Raw genomic sequence first — 19,339 nt, forward strand, 5'->3', positions numbered from 1 at the left:
ATAAAATGCTATGTGTCATTTTCAAGGGATACATTTCATATATCAAGTAGTAAATAGGTTGAAAGTAGATGGATGGAACAAGCTATACCAAGCAAACACTATGCATGGAAAAAATATATACAGGTATAATAGTATCAGGTATTACAGAGTCTATGAAAGGTAGCATTGAGAGAAATAAAGAGTTAATCGTATAAAGATAAAATAATCAATTCCTAAAGAGGCTGCTATTATAAATGGTGCTCCACCTAATTAGAGTTTCTGAAACTGTGAAGTAAAAATGACAGGTTTAATTAGGCAAATAGATAAACAAAGCTAAGCAAAATATTATATCTATTAAATTATTATAATTCATAAATCTCAATAGTTATACCTTTTTAAAAATTGAACTTGTAATGGAAAACATTTTCACAAAAAATACTCCAGGCCATATTGGCTTCAATGGTGAATTTTAGCAAACATTCAAAAATTATTTGGAAAAGGAGAAAATACTTCCCAATTTATATTATGAATCCAGGATTACCTTGTGTAGCAGTTTGATATTATTGATGAATTCCAAAAAGAAATATTGGATTATGTTTGTAAACTGATCTTTTCCTCTGGGCATATGAGATTATATTGGAATCACAGGTTTACTTGGTTAAGGAATTATGTAAACCTCTTGTGTCAGTGGGGGGTGGGAAGGAACTCACAGATAAAAGACATGGCAAAGGACAGAGTTGAGGATTTTTGATGTTGGAGTTTGATGCTGAAGTCTTAAACTGGAGCCCTGGGGTGTAAGCTCACAGAGGAAAGAGAAGCCAGCCCCAGGAAGAGAAGAACCCTGAGCCCAGGAAGAAGCAAGCCCTGGGAAGAAAGCAACCTTAAACCCAGAGAGAAGCAAGACCCTAGAAGGGAAGGACCCAGGACACCTGAACCCTCATAGCCAAGAGCAGCTATCTTGCTCCAACACATGAAAAAAGACTTTGGTGAGGAAGGTAAGTTATGCCTTATGACCTGGTATCACCAAGCTCCTACCCCAAATAAATACCCTTTATAAAACCAACCAGTTTCTGTTATTTCATTTCAGCACCCCTTTGGCTGACTAATTATACCTTGTTTCCAAAATCAGACAGAGATATTACAAATCATCTATCTATCTATCTATCTATCTATCTATCTATCTATCTATCTATCATCTATCTATATTTTTCTATCAATCTACCTATCCATCTCTAGCCCTTGAATATAGATGCAAAATTTATTAACAAATATTAGGTAATCTATTCCATAGTACATAACCAGCAAAGAAGATTAACTCAGGAGTGCACATTTCTTTAACATTTGATTATCAATATATTACATTTAATTGATTTACAGAATAAATTATAAAAATCTTATGCTCATTTCAATAGATGAAGAAACAACATTTGACTTATTAAAAAATCCTAATCAAATGAAAATTAGGGAAAAGTAGTCTTTGAGTATTTCTCATTCATAATTAGGGATTTTTCTTCCATAAAGACTATCCAAGACACAGAAAACAGGGAGAAGATGCCTGCAATGTCTAAGCTTAAATAGGAATTGCCACTTAGAACAGGCATGAATTCTTAAGAATCAACAAGAAAAGAACACAAAACCCAGATGAACACAGACTTATATTTCACTGACACACAAGTTGTATATTTATATGAAGATCCTCAAGCTCACTAGTATTCTTAAATTCCAGCAAAATAACAATAAATGTATTAATATGCAGAAAATGACAAATGAAAAATAAACCCTAAGAGTTTGTTCTACCAAAGGTTAGTGAATATAATCTAAGCCAGAAAGTCTTATGCACTGCTGATAGAAGTATAATTGGGTGGCATATTTACAAGAAACATTTTGGAAGTACTTAGTGGGCTTAAATGTGTATGTGTCCCCATCAGACAAAAATTTCACTCCTGATGGCTCAGTCATAGTTGCCTTAGTTTCCCAGGGTTGTAAAAGAAATACCTTACACTGCTTTGAGGATTGAATCATTTCTTCCACAAATGGAATGTTCAGGTCCCAACACTGGTTTTAGTGGGTGAAACCATTTATAATAAGACTTTTGAAGGTACTGTAAGTTACGGTGTGCCCAAACTGAATGAGGGTGAGCCTTATTCCTTAATGCCTGAAGTCCTTATAAGCAACGGTAACTGGACATACAAAAGAGAAGAAACTGGAAAAGAAGAAACAAGAGGTCAAAGGAATCTGGAGAAGAAGAAGACATCACAATGTGCATTGCTAAGTGAAAGAAAAGTAAGACCAAAGATAGGTTACACTCAGCCCCAAATGTCAAAGTCTTCGGGGAGAAACTATCACCTTGCTGATATCTCAATTTTGAACCAATAAATCCTTGTAAGTCAACCCATTATATGGCATTTGTTTTAGCAATTAGAAAACAAAAACACACCTATTGGCTTAAACAATAGGAATTTGTTGCTTCACAATTTGGAGGCTAGAAGTCCAACATCAATGTTTTCATAGGGCCATGCTTCCTCTGAAGACTTTAGGGTTCTGGCAATGGCTTGCTGACAATTTATAACTCAATATTTGCCTCCATCACATGGCCATCTCTCTCCACTTCTCTCTCTCTTTTCTTCTATAGCTCCTCCTCACTGTTCAAACTGCCTCTATTTATAAGGTGTCCAGTAATATTGTATTAAGGCTCACCATAATTCAATTTGGCCTTAACTTAACTAACAACATCTTCAAAGATCCTATTTACAAATGGGTTCACATTCACAGAATGGAGGTAATACTCGAATACATCTTTATGGGGACATGTTTTAATCCATAACCATATTTTAAAGCAATTATTATGGATAATCATAAAGGAAATCCATGAATAAGCTTATTTATCTATTGATTGATATCATGGATTCAAACAAAACTAATCTGTAAATATTTGAAGAGATTGATATATAAAAAGTATTAAATGAAAACTTTGGAATAAATATCATGTAGTCAGAAATAGCACACAATAATTAAGTATGGCAACATAGAAACTAAAAATATTATGTTGAATATAATATTGAATGAAAAAAGCAACAAAAATGCTATGCACAATTTGTATCATGGGACATATGTAAAAGAACATGTCACATGTTTCAAAATTATATATGCACATTTAAGGATAAAGGGCATTAAAATCAAAGCAAAGCAAAACTACAAACAGAAATAGAACATATGTGAACAAATAACTGCTATGGAGTAGGCTAATTAACAGAACCATGCACCTGATTTGTATGAAAAAGAAAAAAAAAACTAGATAATTTGATTTCTAAATCTACATTTTTAGGCGCATATAACCTGCAACATATGAAAATAAACTGAGATGAAAGAATGAGTAGAAATAATATAATCCCTCTATTTCCGCTGTTTCATAGAAGTTCCCCTTCTCTGCAAGAATGTCTTGACTATTACATGTGACCTGTGACACATGAAAGTCTGAAATAACCATTGTATTAGGGAGTCAGTGACAGTCTCTATTTTCAAGACAAATGCTTATCAAATACAAATCATAAGTATTCTATCTATAGTAAGTGTTATTATATACAAAAATAACTTGGAAGCACTAACATCGTCTTTCCAATCATCCAAAAAAGATTTTCTTCTACACTATCTGAGTGCACTGGATCCTTTTTAAGTACTCTCATTACGGATTCTCATGACAGGATGGAATAAAGAAATTGAGTTCCGTGGAAATGTAAAATGTTTTCAGTTTTCATTAGTAATGGACAAAAGGATGAAAACACTATTGTTTTTTTTTTTCTTACTAAGATCCAGATTGTGGGTAATATTCATAGCAAGGAAGAAAGTATAAAACTACAAAAATGTTTATATTTGTTTCCATCATTCATACTCATTTATTAGGTTAAGTAGAACATTACATATATAACATATATGTATATAATTATATATATATCAGCATAAAATAAAATAGAGATTCACAACACTTGAGTATATATCTAAATTCTCCATATCACTAGCTTGTGACAATTTCCATATTGATGAACTGCTTTTTTGTCACTAAGAAGTTTGACCATGAATAATACTGATGATGTCTAACATCTTCAGTTGAAGAGTGGGAGAGAACAGAGTTCTATGGATATTATTTGAGCTTCTGGATTCAGATATGTCTGATGACGGAATAAATCCATGAGCTTTACAATTGTATGTATTAATAAAATTCCTTTTCCTTTCAATGAGATTTTTGGTTGTGAGATTTCAGAGTTATGCATAAAGTTTTCGTACATAGTGCTCTTTATAGTTATCCTTTGGCTGCTGCATGCCCTTTACCATTTCTAGCCTCTGAATGCTACCTCTTCTACGGGTTGCATTTGTTCCTTTACGGTAGAATTTTAACCCCACCCAAGCTCTTTTCACGGTTGCATAACACCATTTCCTGATATGCTCTCTGCAACCTCAGCCTGAACTATTGTGACTACTGTTTAGCTCTTTCCTGTTGTGGTACAATATCGGTCTTTTTTTTGCTACGGAAGATATGTTGACGAAGTTCTTTTAAAACAGTTCAGCCTCATATCCATCCCTTAGGAAAACCGCTGACTTCTCTTTTTCCAGTCATGTCATTGAAAGCAGCTCCAGCTCTTCACTCTTCTATGTAAAAAGTAGACTCTCACTTCTATGTACCAAACTCCAGGGAAACAGAGACATGTTCCCATATAACACTCTTGTGTTCCATATAAGTTTGAGTACTGAGAAGAGTGCATGAGTGTTTGTACCTGGGAGTAAAATGCAAGTCTGTTATCTTGCAAGTGCTCCTCCTTCTCTCCAAATGAGTTCGTTTTGAGCCTTCCTCATTTGAGTCTCTACTAATGGGGATGCAACAACTCCACCACACAAAAAAGGGGTGGAAACATGTCTCAGACCTCCTATGAATTATCTTTAAAAAGTGTCTCATTATTTAGGAATTTCTAGCTTTCTCTTTTATAAACTAGACATGAAGATGGTCAAGATTGTCATTTTTAACAATTAGAAATAAATTCCTCTACAAATGTTCAATCACCTGACTAAAAGTGTCTTTATACATATGTGATTTTTGCTGATTTTGTCATTTAACAGGAAGTCTGAAAATGAAAGGTGAGAGAAAGGTCTCATTGAACAATCTATAAAACTCTTCCAAAGGCCTTTATTTGTAGTGGAGCTAAAATAATCCATTAAATAATGATAAAGCTCTACAACCTGAAGTCTTGCAGAGAAACTATTTTCCAGGCTATTTTGCTCAAAATGTGTTGGTTTCAGCAGTATAAGAAGATTTGAAGATTATATAATGATATAATCTATGGACAATCTAGGTACACTGAAGAGAAATTTATACATGTGATTTTATTTTAATATGTAATCATAAAAATATAGACTATAACATGTAATACATGAAAATACCAAATTTAATATATATCATTGATCCCTTCACTTTTTTTCTTAAGTTAACTGTGAGACAAATTTCCTTACATCTTAAAAACTGAAAAATAGGACACCTTTTCAGAGAGTGGGAACCAAAATAAAAATGTCAGAAGACATCAAGTTAATAGTTAACTGGATTGTTTCTTATATCTAGGTCACATTACAGTACATATAGAAAGCTGATTTCTTTTTGATAGATGCAATTCTTGGTTTCTTTATGAACACTTATTTTTAAACATAAAGCCATGCCACCATGTGGCATCCTGAACAGTTTTCCGTAAAATCTGTAGTACTCTACTGAGTGACAAAATATAAAGTAACATGTTATAATAAAAAAGTGCTATGAAAAGTGTACAAACCATAGAATATTTTATATATCAATGATGGTTTTGCCTGCATTATTACTATGGTCTTTCCTTAAAGTTGCCTTAGTTCCTAACAAAATATTTTGAAAATTAATTTATGGTCTCCATTAAAATAGCATATATAGGAGAGCAAAAGTAAAGCAGAAAGTTAAAAAATAATACAAGGTGTCACAGAGCAGCAGATTTTGTGGCAGAGCTTGGCACTATAGGATATTTAATACGGAGGTCCTTGGGATCAACCTGTGTGGAAGGGAGAGAGAGGGAGTAGAAGCAGGCAGAGAGAGAAGTATGAAGGCCTAATAAGAGTCTTTTATAATCCCACAGGAAATTGAAAATAGAATGGCCTTTCAGATTGTCCTGAGTTGAGCCAATATGGCCATGACTTTATAATCCCAAAACAAGAAGGAGCAGGTTTTGTGGCAAAGGAGTAAACTGCAGTTCAGACCAAGCATAAAGGGGCCAGGAGATGAAGGCTGATATAATCCCCAGCAGTTGTGCCAGTCCCTTCTAAGGCGGTTCTCTGTGGTGCATGTAAGTGTAAATAACTAGGTTCATTATTTTATTAAGTTGGACAGTATATTATTTTCTTCTGCTTCCCTCATTTTTTTACAGTGAAGATTGTTGAGTAAAGAGGTCTGTTTGCTACATTGTGTGCTGGGTTAGGGTAAAAGAATAAAAAACGGTGAAACACCTCCACTCCATCAAAAGCTGGATGATATATAACTAACCCTGGGGCTGAAGGGACAAGGGGAGAGGATTATTACTGCAATTAGAAGGGTACATGTGGATTTTGGTGGAGGAATATTGCTGTAACCACACAATATGTAGGGGTAAAAAGACCATGTCTTCTCTCTCTTCCAGTCCCATTATCTCTTTTCAGGATCTCCAACTAACTAAACCCAAGGAAGAGCTATAGGACAAGGGAACCCAGTGATGTCTTCAAATCAGCCTCCTGAGTCTCAGGGTGGAGAGTCAGTCTGGAGCTGGCAAATGTAGAATATTAAGCATACATCTTCTCTTTCCAATTGTGATAGCCAAAGTACAGAATTTATGTATGAAAAGTCTCTGTGCTCACAACAACAAAAAAAAAGGCCATTGAAAAATAGATGTGGTAGTCAGTAAATATATGGTTAATTCTTCCTTATTCATTTCCAGGTTAGCACGCCCTTTTTTAAAAATTTATTTTTTATTTTTAAAAAAGATACATACAAAATATAAGGGATTCCCATATTCCCCACTTCCACACGTCCCACCCTTTCCCACATTAACAATGTCTTTCATTGGTGTGGTACAGTAATTTCAACTGATGAACACATTTGGAGCATTGCCACCAAGCATGGATTATAGTTTACATTGCAGTTTACACACTCTTCCACACAGTTCTGTAGGTTATGGCAGGATATATAATGACATTTATCTGCCATTGCAATGTCATTCAGGACAATTCCAAGTATTGAAAATGCCCCCATATTACACCTCTTTTTCCCACTCCCTGCCTTCAGCACCTCCAGTGGCCATGGTCTCCACATCAATGAAATAATTTCTTCCACAATAAGTCTATAGAAGAATACCAGTAATTCTAGTCCATATTTTATTTCCCAGTCCTGAGGGTTCTATGATTGTGATGCCCACTCCACCTCTAACTAAGAGGAGGCCTCAATCCTATATGGTGATGGATGAGACTCTCTTGCTTGTAGTTCCTTGGTTTGATGGTTGTCCATCCTTGCCTCCTTGTTAGTTATCCTGGGTGAGTCCAATATACAGAAAGGTAGGTGGTGCAACTCCACTGAGGCTCAGAGCCCAGCTAGCACATGAATAGCCTAAAGATTCAAGTCTCTTGGACCTACACTTACCAACTCCAGCACCAACTATATTTTCAAATAGAAGATGCATGTGTAGAGAAGTCACAATTGAGTTCAACTCTTTCACACTTGGGAGCACAAACTCCAAAGTAGGGTCCAGTGGCAAGGCACCAAACTCCAGAGCTATACGTGTATGTCTCCAGAGCCCTCAGGAATTCCACTATTTGGGGTAGTATCTACTCAGGGGTCTATGAGATCCTATTGAGACATGCATAAACATTACTTCTGGGATGACTTCCCAACTCAATTTGAAGTCTCTTAGCCATATAAACTCATTTGTCCTTACCTTTCCCCCCTTTTATTCAAGGTCTTTTTCCAGTTGCATTGCTGGTTGGTGCTTCGTAGTAATCCCTCTGTGCCAGGGAGGCTCAAACCAGGAGTCATGTCCCATCCTTGGAGGAAGTTAATGCATTTATATGCTGAGTTTGGCTTAGAGAGAGGCTATATTTGAGTAGCAGGGAGGCTCTCAGATGGTAAATCTTAGTCAACCTACAGCACTAGGCCAAGTTGCAATTTTAAGGACAAAAGTTCATAAGCATAGTCATCAATATCAAGGGCCCATCAATGGACCTTCCTTTTTCACAAGTCTTACCCTGCACTTGGGGAATTGTTGTTGTTCCATTAGAGAATGTATGCCTTTTTTTTTTTTTTCACACATTTCATATAATTTGATTACCAAAAGCACTTCCTCATATAGTCTGTGAATGCTTTCAGTGTCACATGAAAAAATACTTTCAGTGTCCTCCTCTGGCATAGTGGGCATAATAACCATCCCAGAGTCCACAGGATAGAGGAATAGAGTATGGATTGGTGTGAACTTACTGATATTTTACTATGGAACTATTGTGATTAGTAATGGAAGAAATCGTAGCATTGATGTGGAGAAAGTGAACATGGTAGCTGCTGAGAGTAGGGAAAGGGAAGAAGAGCTATGATGTGGGGGCATTTTCAGGACTTGGAGTTGTTCTGGGTGGTACTGCAGGGACAATTGCTGGACATATGTCCTGCCATGGCCCACTGGATGGAATGGGAGAAAGTGTAAAGTACAATGTAAACCACTATCCATGTGGTGCAGCAGTGTTGCAAAATGTATTCATCAAATGCAATGAATGTACCATGATGATGAAAGAGGTTGTTGTTGTGGGAGGAATGGGGTGAGGGGGGTGCGGGCTATATGGGGACCTCATATATTTTTTTAAAGATTTATTTATTTATTTCTCTCCCCTCCCCCCGGTTGTCTGTTCTCTGTGTCTATTTACTGCGACTTGTTTCTTTGTCCGCTTCTGTTGTCTCTTTTTGTTGCATCATCTTGTTGTGTCAGCTCTCTGTGTGGGTGGTGCCATTCTTAGGCAGGCTGCACTTTCATGCTGGGTGGCTCTCCTTACAGGGCACACTCCTTGTGCATGGGGCTCCCCTACATTGGGAACACCCCTGCGTGGCATGGCACTACTTGCACACATCAGCACAGTGCATGGGCCAGCCCCACACGGGTCAAGGAGGCCTGGGGTTTGAACCGTGGACCTCCCATGTGGTAGATGGATGCCCTAACCACTGGGCCAAGTCTATTTCCCCTCATATTTTTTATTGTAACATTAAGAAAAATAAATAAAGACCAAACATTTTTTTTTTTTAAAACAACCATATTTTTGACTATCCTTGCATTCCCTAACCTCATCTACTAGTTTCTTGACTATAAGTTTCATTTTCATATCAAAGAATATAAAGTCTAGGACTTCTCAGACCTGTGGAGGAGCAATTTTCTCAGTTATCAAATAATTAAAGAGAACACAAAGTAAAAGAATGTAGTAGTATCAAACTTTACAAATGAAGCATGGCTAAACTAAAAGGGATAGCAATGGACTATATTAGAGCTAGTAATGGGTTAAAATCCAAATTATTATTTTAAATATATTTGTGTGAGTAAGGATGTTTATATGGATAGTCAGATGCAGCAAGGACAAGTGACACCATAAAGGTATCAAATAAATGCTTATTAGTATTGATAGGTCCTAGAACAGAGAGAAGAGTCATGCCTCACAGGGCCAGATGGGGAAACACATCAGTAGCACAGCTTTAACAAAGAAAGCATAGAGCAAAGGCTACAGGCAACCTAGGAACTATGACTTTATAGTTTTATAAAGTCAAGCTGCAACTGCTGGTCAAACAAAGGTGGAGATGGGAGATTGTATTTCACTTTAGCCAGGTGCAAACATTAGTATGATATAGAGAGGAGAGGAAAGAGCTGTTTACCTTGTATAAAAAAGTGTCAGGGGGTCAGTGACAGATCTATGGTCTAAGATGATGAGGGATTATGACAAAGTGACCCTCCTATTTTATTTTAATTCACTGTTGTGGTGCCATCCAGTGGCTCCACTCCCAAAGAGGTAAGGATGAGCAGAGGAAGCCAACCGCTCTGGAGACACAGGCTGGTGGCGTAGGTCTGAATTATTGAGGAAGTGTTGTAGCTTTTATACACCATGAGGCAACATGCAAGCAGCCTATTGGCTATGCTAATTTAGTGAGGCTGATTGGTTCATGAGCTCTAGTTGCTGGGGGGAAGGCAGATTTCCGAGGGACATGCCCAGGCATGCACAGGCATGTCCACCGCATGCCTCGGCACCATCTTTTGGGTGGAACCCCAAAGGCCTTATAGTTAGAGAGGTTTTCCTACATCTAACAAGGCATCAGTGGCTTGTCCACAATTCCCCCTTTCTTCTTTTATTAGAGGCAAGACGAAGCGCTGGTGTTGTTTTGTGCCAAGGTGACTGTGCCTGTCTTAGGTTGTCCTCCTCTGAGTATCTTACCCATCATTGGCTACCAGCCAAGCTCTCTGGCATGGTGTCTATCTCTGTATTTTTTGCAGGATTGTGAGGCTGAAGATATTCACGGCTTGAGAAATGGTTTCTGCAGTGCCTTCTTCTCCTTCTAGAGCACTGACCGTAGCCTGTTGGACAAGTACTAAAGTTTTAACATCTTTGTGGAGGTTTTGCACTTTGTGCAGTACATAACTTATACAGAGTACACACATTAGAAGAACAGATCCAATGATAACAAATGTAATGAGATTAGAGGGAGTGAAAAGGGATTGAAGGTTAGCTAGAATATTGGTGATCGGTGTGGTGTCTATGGTAGTCGCTTGGGTGCTGTTAAGGGTCAGAATTTGATGGGTGAGCTGAGTGGGTAAATTTAAGAAGTTGTTGTTCCAATGTCCGAGTAGGGTTTGGCTGTGGTAAAGTTTGCCATGCCATCGGTGGCACTGATGGGGGTAACACAAATATGTGGATAATTAATGTTACAGGGCAGTCTTGTCAGTTGCATTATTATTTGTACTTCTTCTTCTAGTAAATCTATTTATTGTTGTACATTAAGTAGGCTCCCATGAATATGATTATTGAGCAAGTTTTGTGTTTGCAAGGGGGAGGGCATTTTTTCTACTAAGTTGTTTATTGTGTTAGCATTGGGATTAGATTGGACTATAGAAGTGATAATAGTGGCAGTGGCTGCTAGGCTAGCTATAATAGCTGCGATGAGAGCTACAACTACACCATCTGCTCTTTTTTGCCTAGAATGTAAGTGTGTAATTAATTCAGAAGGGCCAGTCCACTCAGTAACATTAACGGGAACCCATATTAGGTAGGGAATTCTAACAATAATAGTGTAGGGATGCTTGATATGGTTCCAGCAATTGGAAAGGATGCAATGGGTGATGTTACAGTCAAAGGATTGGTTGCTTGAGTCTATAAAAAGAAAGGGAAGAGTTACGCAGGGTAAGGCGTGCACAGAGAGGGTGGCATTTGCAGTCTTATTGAGTCTGAGTCATTTGTGTGTGAAGAAACCCAAGTTCCATTAGTGAGCATGGCATTCATCAGTATGAATGGCCAAAGATCTAAGCAGGCATTTTCTCTGCAGAGCGTCCATTTTCCAAAGACTGTCCTCACAGCATAGTGGGGGTCAGGGCCTTGATTTGGATGTCCCATGGCTGGAAGGGCAGGGCTCGAGGTCCAGAGGAATGGAGTGATCCAAAGGAGTGTGCCTGAAGCAGTGTGAGCAATTATTAAGAGAAGGATACACCCGATGAATAACGGTGGTCCTGGTGCCTGTAATTGATGCAAGAGTCTGGAATCATTCTTTCTCCTCGGTATTTTGGTGCCGTGTATCAACTTCATCTCTGGTGGCTGGTTGAACGAGCCAGCTGAGGACCCAGGTTGGCTGTTGTGCATTCTCTGGAAAGACACAAGCATACCATCGTCCCTTGGTTAATAGGGGATGGGGCCCTTGCCAGCATTTGTAAGGGGGTCTTTCCATCTAACTAATGGCATGGGGGTTGGAGTATTTCTAAGTCCTCCCCAGTGTCTGACTGCTGGGGTACAGCATTCACTGTCAAATGTGAGAAAATTCATAGTGATTAAAGTCTTATTTAGAACATCTCTGGGGGTATCTCGGGGATATTGCCCCTTCTTTTTTTTTATTTGGTTTTTAAGCATGAGATGGGTGCATTCTATAATAGCTTGGCCCTGGGGATTGTATGGGATACCAGTTTTGTGTGTGATGCGCCATGAGGCACAGAAATTTTGGAAGGATTTGGAAGCATAGCAAGGTCCATTATCAGTCTTTATGGTCCATGGTATGCCCATTTAGTTGAAGGCTTGAAGGCAAGCAGTAATGACATGTCTTGAAGTTTGTCCTGCGAGAGCAGTGGCAAAGGTGTATTTGGAAAAGGTGTCTCCTATGACATGTAGAAATTTAGTTTTTCCAAAAATAGGTATGTGTGTGACATCCATTTGCCAAATGGCATTCGGATGGAGGCCATGATTTATTCCCTGAGGTTGAAGGGAGCCTAATGGAAGGAAGGGCCGCATTGTTTACATGCACGAGGGAGGTGTTTGCATTGCTGCTGTGTTAAGGAGGGGAAGAGATGATGGAGAGAAAGAGTGGACATGTGAAACTTTGCATGAAGGAGTCTTGCCTGGTCTAGGTCTGTGGTTAATAATTTTACCGCAAGCGAAGAATTGGCTAAGGCATTGCCACTGGCAAGAGGTCCTGGGAGTCCAGTGTGGGAACCAATATGTTGGATGAGCCAGGGATGTTTGCGATTTTCAAGGAGGGATTTCAAAAAAAGCAACATATTATCTTGAATGGTCATTTTGCTTTTAAGGACTGCATGTGGCAGCACATGGATAGTATTAGCCGCGTATGCACTGTCAGTGAAGATATTGAAAGGGATGGATTGGTGATGTAGGAAAACTTGGAGGAGAGCACATAGTTCTCCTTGTTGAACAGAGCCGGTATGTTGCTCGACATGGATGGAATCTGAGGCACCGAGGGATTTTACTACTATGGAAAAGTGAGTTTTGTTAGCGTCAGTAAAGATTGTAGCAGCGTGAGGGATAGGAGAAGTTGTAGGAAAGGAGTGAGAGGAGAGAACAAATGGAAGAAGAATCATGGCAGTGGTGAGTTTGTCTTTTGTCAAATGGTTATCAAGTTGACCTGTGAATCCTAATAGGAGAGTTTACATGTTCAAATCAGTTTGGGAAAGATGTTGTATTTGTTCTTGAGTGAATGGTAGAACTAAGGTGTCAGGTTCGATGCCATACAAGAGAACAGCTATTTTTCTGAGTTTTCTCCCAAGGATACATATGGCATCACAATAAGAGGTAATTTTACCTAAATGACTAAAAGATAACTGTACCCAAAAGAGGGGGGAATCCTGATATAGAAGACCTGTGGGCATCCCAGGGGAGTTGATGACTAGAGTGGAAAGAGGGAGCTTTGGTTGAAAGCGGGCTAGGAGAAGATTTTTAATTCTGTCATTTATGAGGCTCAGGCAGGCTCATTCAGCGCTGCCCACCAAATGACAGCTGAAGGGGTCAGGGTCACCCTCCAGGAGGTCAAAAAGAGGTTTTAGCTCATGAGTGGTTACACTCAGATGAGGACACAACCAATTGATATCACCACACAGGCACTGAAGCACATTAAGAGTACATTTATGGGGCAAAACAATAGTGGAGATGATAGGACTGATAGAGCTCATGATGGTATAGCCTAAGAAGGTGTAAGGTGGGTAGTTTTGTACTTTTTCAGGTGACATGGTGAGGCCCAGTTGCATAAGGCTATGTAGAAGAGATTTCAAGCAGAATTGTAGGTGAATTGGGTCTGGATGAGCAATGAGGATGTCGCCTATATAATGAACGGTTTGACAAAACTGAGAAAGGGGACAGGTGGCTTCACTAACAAATATTTGGCACATAGCTAGACTGTTTTTCATTCCTTGTGGGAGTACCTTCCATTGATAACATTGTAGGGGGACTGAATTATTTGTGACGGGTATAGAAAAGGCAAAGTATTGATGGCCATCCTCATGAAGAGGAATGGAAAAGAAACAATCTTTGAGGTCTATTGCAATAATGTCGTAATCTCATGGGATGGCTGAAGGATGAGGAAGGCCTGGTTGTGGGGAGCCAATCTTTGTCATATGAGCATTAATATTTCTGAGGTCATGTAGTAGCCTCCATTTACCAGATTTTTTTTGAATCACAAAGATAGAATTATGAGGACTAGTAGAGGGTTCTATGTGTTGCAAGTTCAATTGTTCTTACACAAGGAGTTTTAGTTGTTCTAATTTTACTTGAGGCAGTGGCCACTGGTCCATCCAAATAGAATTTTGCATTTTCCATGTTAATCTTATAGGTTTTGGTTTGGATAAAGTAAATAAAGGCCTTTATGCTTGGGGTAATTTGTAGGATTAGTAGTGAGGACAGCTCCCACTTTGGGGAGAACATCATGCCCCCAAAGGATATGAGTAAAGTTGGGCAAGACAAGGGGGCAGAAGGTGCCTGTTCTGCCATCCGGGTCTGTCCAAGTCAATGTTGATGCAAGCTGGTGTGAGGATCTTAGGCCTCCCACACCTTGAACTAGGGGACCTAGTTTTAGCGGCCATGAAAGGTCTGTGTCAGAAGAGCAGAGGACAGATAAGTCAGCTCCGGTGTCTATTTGCCTAGTAATGGACTTGCCCTGCACTACAAGAGTGAGAAATGTTTTACCTTGGGTAATGGGGATAGTCCAAAAAATGTCGGATGGGGAGCCTTCTCAGAGGAGGAAAGATTACCCATTCTGAGGGTCACTTACCAACTGCAATGCTGAGCAGCACTTGATAGCTTGCTGATATTGTCTCCAGGATTTTCAGGCCCCTGGTTGGACACCAGATGTTGCAGTGTGGTCCAGCGGCTCCATTCCCCAAGAGTTAAGGATGAACAGAGCAAGACAACACACAGTAACCACTCTGGAGACACAGGCTTGTGGTGCAGGTCTGATTTATTGAGGAAGTGTAGTAGCTTTTATAGACCATGAGGCAATGTGCAAGCAGCTTACTGGCTATGCTAATTTAGCAAGGCTGATTGGTTCATGTGCTCTAGTTGCTGGGGGGAAGGGAGATTTCTGAGGGACATGCCTGGGCATGCCCGGCGCCATCTTTTGGGGGAACCCCAAAGGCCTTATAGTTAGAGAGGTTTTCCTATGTCTAACAAGGCGTCTGTGGCTTGCCCACAATTCACTATAATAAGAATACCTGGAACATAATAAATGAATGATTGTTTACTACTATTACTATTGGCTACTATTTCATGACTACTCTTTATATGCCAAACCTTGTAAGTGTTATATATATATATACAAATTTCATTCCCTGCTCCTAATCATGTTTTAAGTTAATTATCATTATGATTTCCATTTTGGAGATGATTTCCATTTTGGAGATTTCCACCAAGATTGCAGATATTGTCACGTTTATATAGATTTGAAATTTAAAACTAGTTTGGCTAGACAAATAACATACACTTGTAGATAAAAGATAATAGATAGATAGATAGATAGATAGATAGATAGATAGATAGATAGATAGATAGATAGATATAACTAACAGGTGGAAATATTCATTCTCACTACCACAAAAACTCTAATTACATTACTATATGTGTGTATTATATACCTATTACATTAGCAACACATGCCATATTAAAATAATTCCATTGCTCATAATGTGAGAGTGAAACATACCATCATGTAGTCTGCATTATTTTTAATTGCTTTAACAATTTATGAGGGCAACCAACAGAACTCATCAGAACCTTTGCTTCTGTAATCACATACCTGGTATATTTTGCTGAGAAGGTTACAAGGGGATTATTTTTATGAAGAAAAGGATAGTAACTGGGTTTGCATCACATTCTTTTGAATGTAAAAATTTAGTATCACATATGGTCTGGTTGATTTTCTCAAGCTGCTATATTAGACTCCAAATCCTGAGATTTTCTTAATGTGCCACAAATTACTGACCTGCATTGATGTTTTAAAAGGTTTCCTTTATGTCTTTGTATATGACGCTTAACCCAATGTAGAGTATATATTTCAGTCAGAGGTCAAAATACAAATAAAGCTAACTATCCTCCAGTCGTGGACTTTCAAAATGAATGAAAAGAATGCTACTCCACTGTGGATGGGAGCATGGTGTCACTTATCCTGATGCCCACTTGGAAGGGTCAGATACATATCTGAAGAAAATAAGCAGCATTTATATCATCCACCAACTTCTGTCTTTCCTATGAAGACATTTATAGACCTCACTTTCTGGTGGAATGTTTATCTGGCTTTAATAATCTCATTATATTTCTGATCTGCATTTAAATTGCTTGGGAGTATAGTCAATGCTTTGTATAGATAAGTCAATACTCTATCCCTTTATGCAATATCAGGGGCAAACATTCCGACTTAGAATTTAAGATTTATTTTTATATAAAACCTTGTGCTACATAATACTTAAATATGCTTATTAATATGGCAAACATAGCACAATTGTGCTTATTTTATACATAAAATATTTAAGCTCTCAAAGGCTCTTTTGGCTTTTTTCTTTTCCATTTTCCCTTAACTAGAGAGGTTGTAGGTTTACAGAAAAATGATTCAGAAAGTACAGAGTTTCCATATATCCCCAGTTGCACACATATTTCCCCTATAGCTAACACTTTGCATTAGTGTAATAACTGTGTCACAACTGATGAAATAAAATTATTATATTAGCACTATTTACTATATTGCATAGTTTAAGTTTCACTGTTTTTGTAGAGTTCTATGTGTTTTTATTTTAATTCTTATTCTTGTAATATGTGTACCAAATAAAATTTTCCATTTTAACCACTTTCAAATATATATTTCAGGGATGTTAATTACACTCATAATGTTATACTACCATCACTACTGTTTTGGTTTGCTAAAAGCTGCTAGGATCAATATATCAAAAATGAATTGTCTTTTGTAATAGGAATTTAAAAATAGGTTAAAAATTTACAGTTCTGAAGCTGTGAAAATGTCCAAATCAAGGCATCATCAGAGATGCTGTCTAGCAGAAGGTCAGTTGCTGGCAATACTGGGCTCCTTCCATGAGCAAGACACAATGGCAGCTGTCTAGGCTTTGTCTCTATTCTATCCTACTCTGGGCTGTTCTATCTGTGGCTTTCCTCTCTCCTGCATTCCTCACTCAGCTTCTGGGTTCCTTTTCTCCATTTCTATGGATGTTTTTCCTTGTGTGTCTGCTGCTTCTAGTCCTCTGTTTTGTTTTGTTTTTTTATAAAAGAGTCCAGAAAGAGGACTAAGACCCACCTTGGGTCATTCCTCACTGAAGTAATCCAATAAAATTCCTGCAACTGAACCAGTCCAATCAAAGGGTCCCACACCCACAGCAATCAATTAGCTTCAGGAATGTGATCCTTTCTAAGATCCACAAAAAGCTTCAAACTGTCATAACTACATCCAAAACAAAAACTTTCCATCACCTCACAGAAACTCTGTACCATTTCAGCATTAATTTCCCATTCTCTTCCCCCAACCCAGTCCCTGATAACCTTTATTATAGTTTCTGACTCTATGAATTTACTTATTAGGATTATTTCATACCAGTGAGATCGTAGAGTATTTTTCTTTTTGTGTCTGGTTTATTTCACTCAAAATGAAATGTTTAGCATTTGTCCATGTTGCCACATGTATCAGAACTTCACAGCTTTTTACAGATGCATAATATTGATTTTTATGCATATACCACATTTTTATTCATTCATCTGTTGATGGACTCTTGCGATTATTCCAATTTATGGCAATTGTATATAATACCACTATTAATATTAGTGTGCAAATATCTGTTCAAGTCTCTGCTTTCAATTCTTTGGGGTATACACCTAGAAGTAGGATTACTGGTCATGTGGTAATTCTATAGTTAACTTTCTAAAGAATTACCAAATTATTTTCTGCAGAAGCTGCACTATTTTACTTCGCTACCAGCAATAAAAGAATGTTCTTATTTCTCTACATCCTCTCCAACATATTTTTTAATGATAGCCATTCTAGTGGGTGTGACATTGTACCTCTTTGTGGTTTTGATTTTTATTTCCCTAGTGACTACTGATGTTGAGCACCTTTGGCATGTTTATTGGCTACTTGTATATCTTCTTTGGAAAAATGCCCATTCAAGGCTTTACCCATGTTTAATTCAGGTTTTAGTTTCTCTGTAGTGGAGTTGAAGTTTTCCTTTATATAATCTGAATAGTATATGCTTATGAGGTATGTGCTTTCCAAATATTTTCTTCCATTCTGTAGGTGGAAGAAATATTTTCTTCCATTCTGTAGGATGAAGTCCATTTACACATGAAAGTTTTAAATTTGGATGAGCTTCCATTTATCTATAGTTTCTTTTGTTGCTCATTCTTTTACTTTAAATACCAAGAAACTATTGCCTAATACAATGAACTGAAGGTGTTTTCCTATATTTTCTTCTTGGAGTTTTATAGTTCTATTCTCTTATTTAGAACTTTGGTTCATTTTGAATTAATTTTTGTTTATGGTGTGAGGTAGAATTCCACTTTAATTCTTTAATACCATCAGGGCCTGATTTTATTTTTTGTTAGACTATTTATTGTTGAGTTAATAGATTTAATCAATTTAGGACTGTTCTGATTATCTTTATCTATTTCTTCCTCTGTAAGTTTTAGTAGATTGGGTCTTTCAAGGAATTTATGCATTTCATGTAACTTATCAAATATATGATAATAGAGTTGTCCATAATATTCTTTAGTAGAATTTTAATATCCAGAAATCAGTTAGGGAGGGTAATTCTTTCATGCAGATACTATTAACCTGTGCTCTCTTTTTTTCTTGGTTAGACTGGCTAGAAGTTCATTAATTTTATTGATCTTTTCAAAGAAACAGCTTTTGGTTTCATTGAAATTTTCCTATTGTTTTTATTTTCAATTTAATTTCTTTCTGTTTCAGGTTTTATTATTTATTTTCTTCTAATTTCATTTATTCTTTCTTTTCTTATGGTTACATTGGATTTAATTTCCTTTTCTTATTTTGGCTTCTAAGATGGAAGTTTAAATGCTTAGTTTACTTCTTTTGATTTTTATTTTCTAACGTGTTTTCAGTACTATATATTTTACCCTAAACATCCTATATGCTGCATCTCACAAATGTTGCTAAGTTTTACTTTCATTTTCATTTTGTGTAACATATTTTAAAATTTCTTCTTTGGTGCATATGTTATTTAGATGAGTGTTGTTCAATTTCCAAATAGTTGGGGGGGTGTTTCTAGTAGTCTCTATTATTAACATATTTCTTGAGATACTTCATATGATTTATATT

The sequence above is a fragment of the Dasypus novemcinctus genome, chromosome 15 (genome assembly GCF_030445035.2).
Source record: "Dasypus novemcinctus isolate mDasNov1 chromosome 15, mDasNov1.1.hap2, whole genome shotgun sequence".
NCBI lineage: Eukaryota > Metazoa > Chordata > Mammalia > Cingulata > Dasypodidae > Dasypus > Dasypus novemcinctus.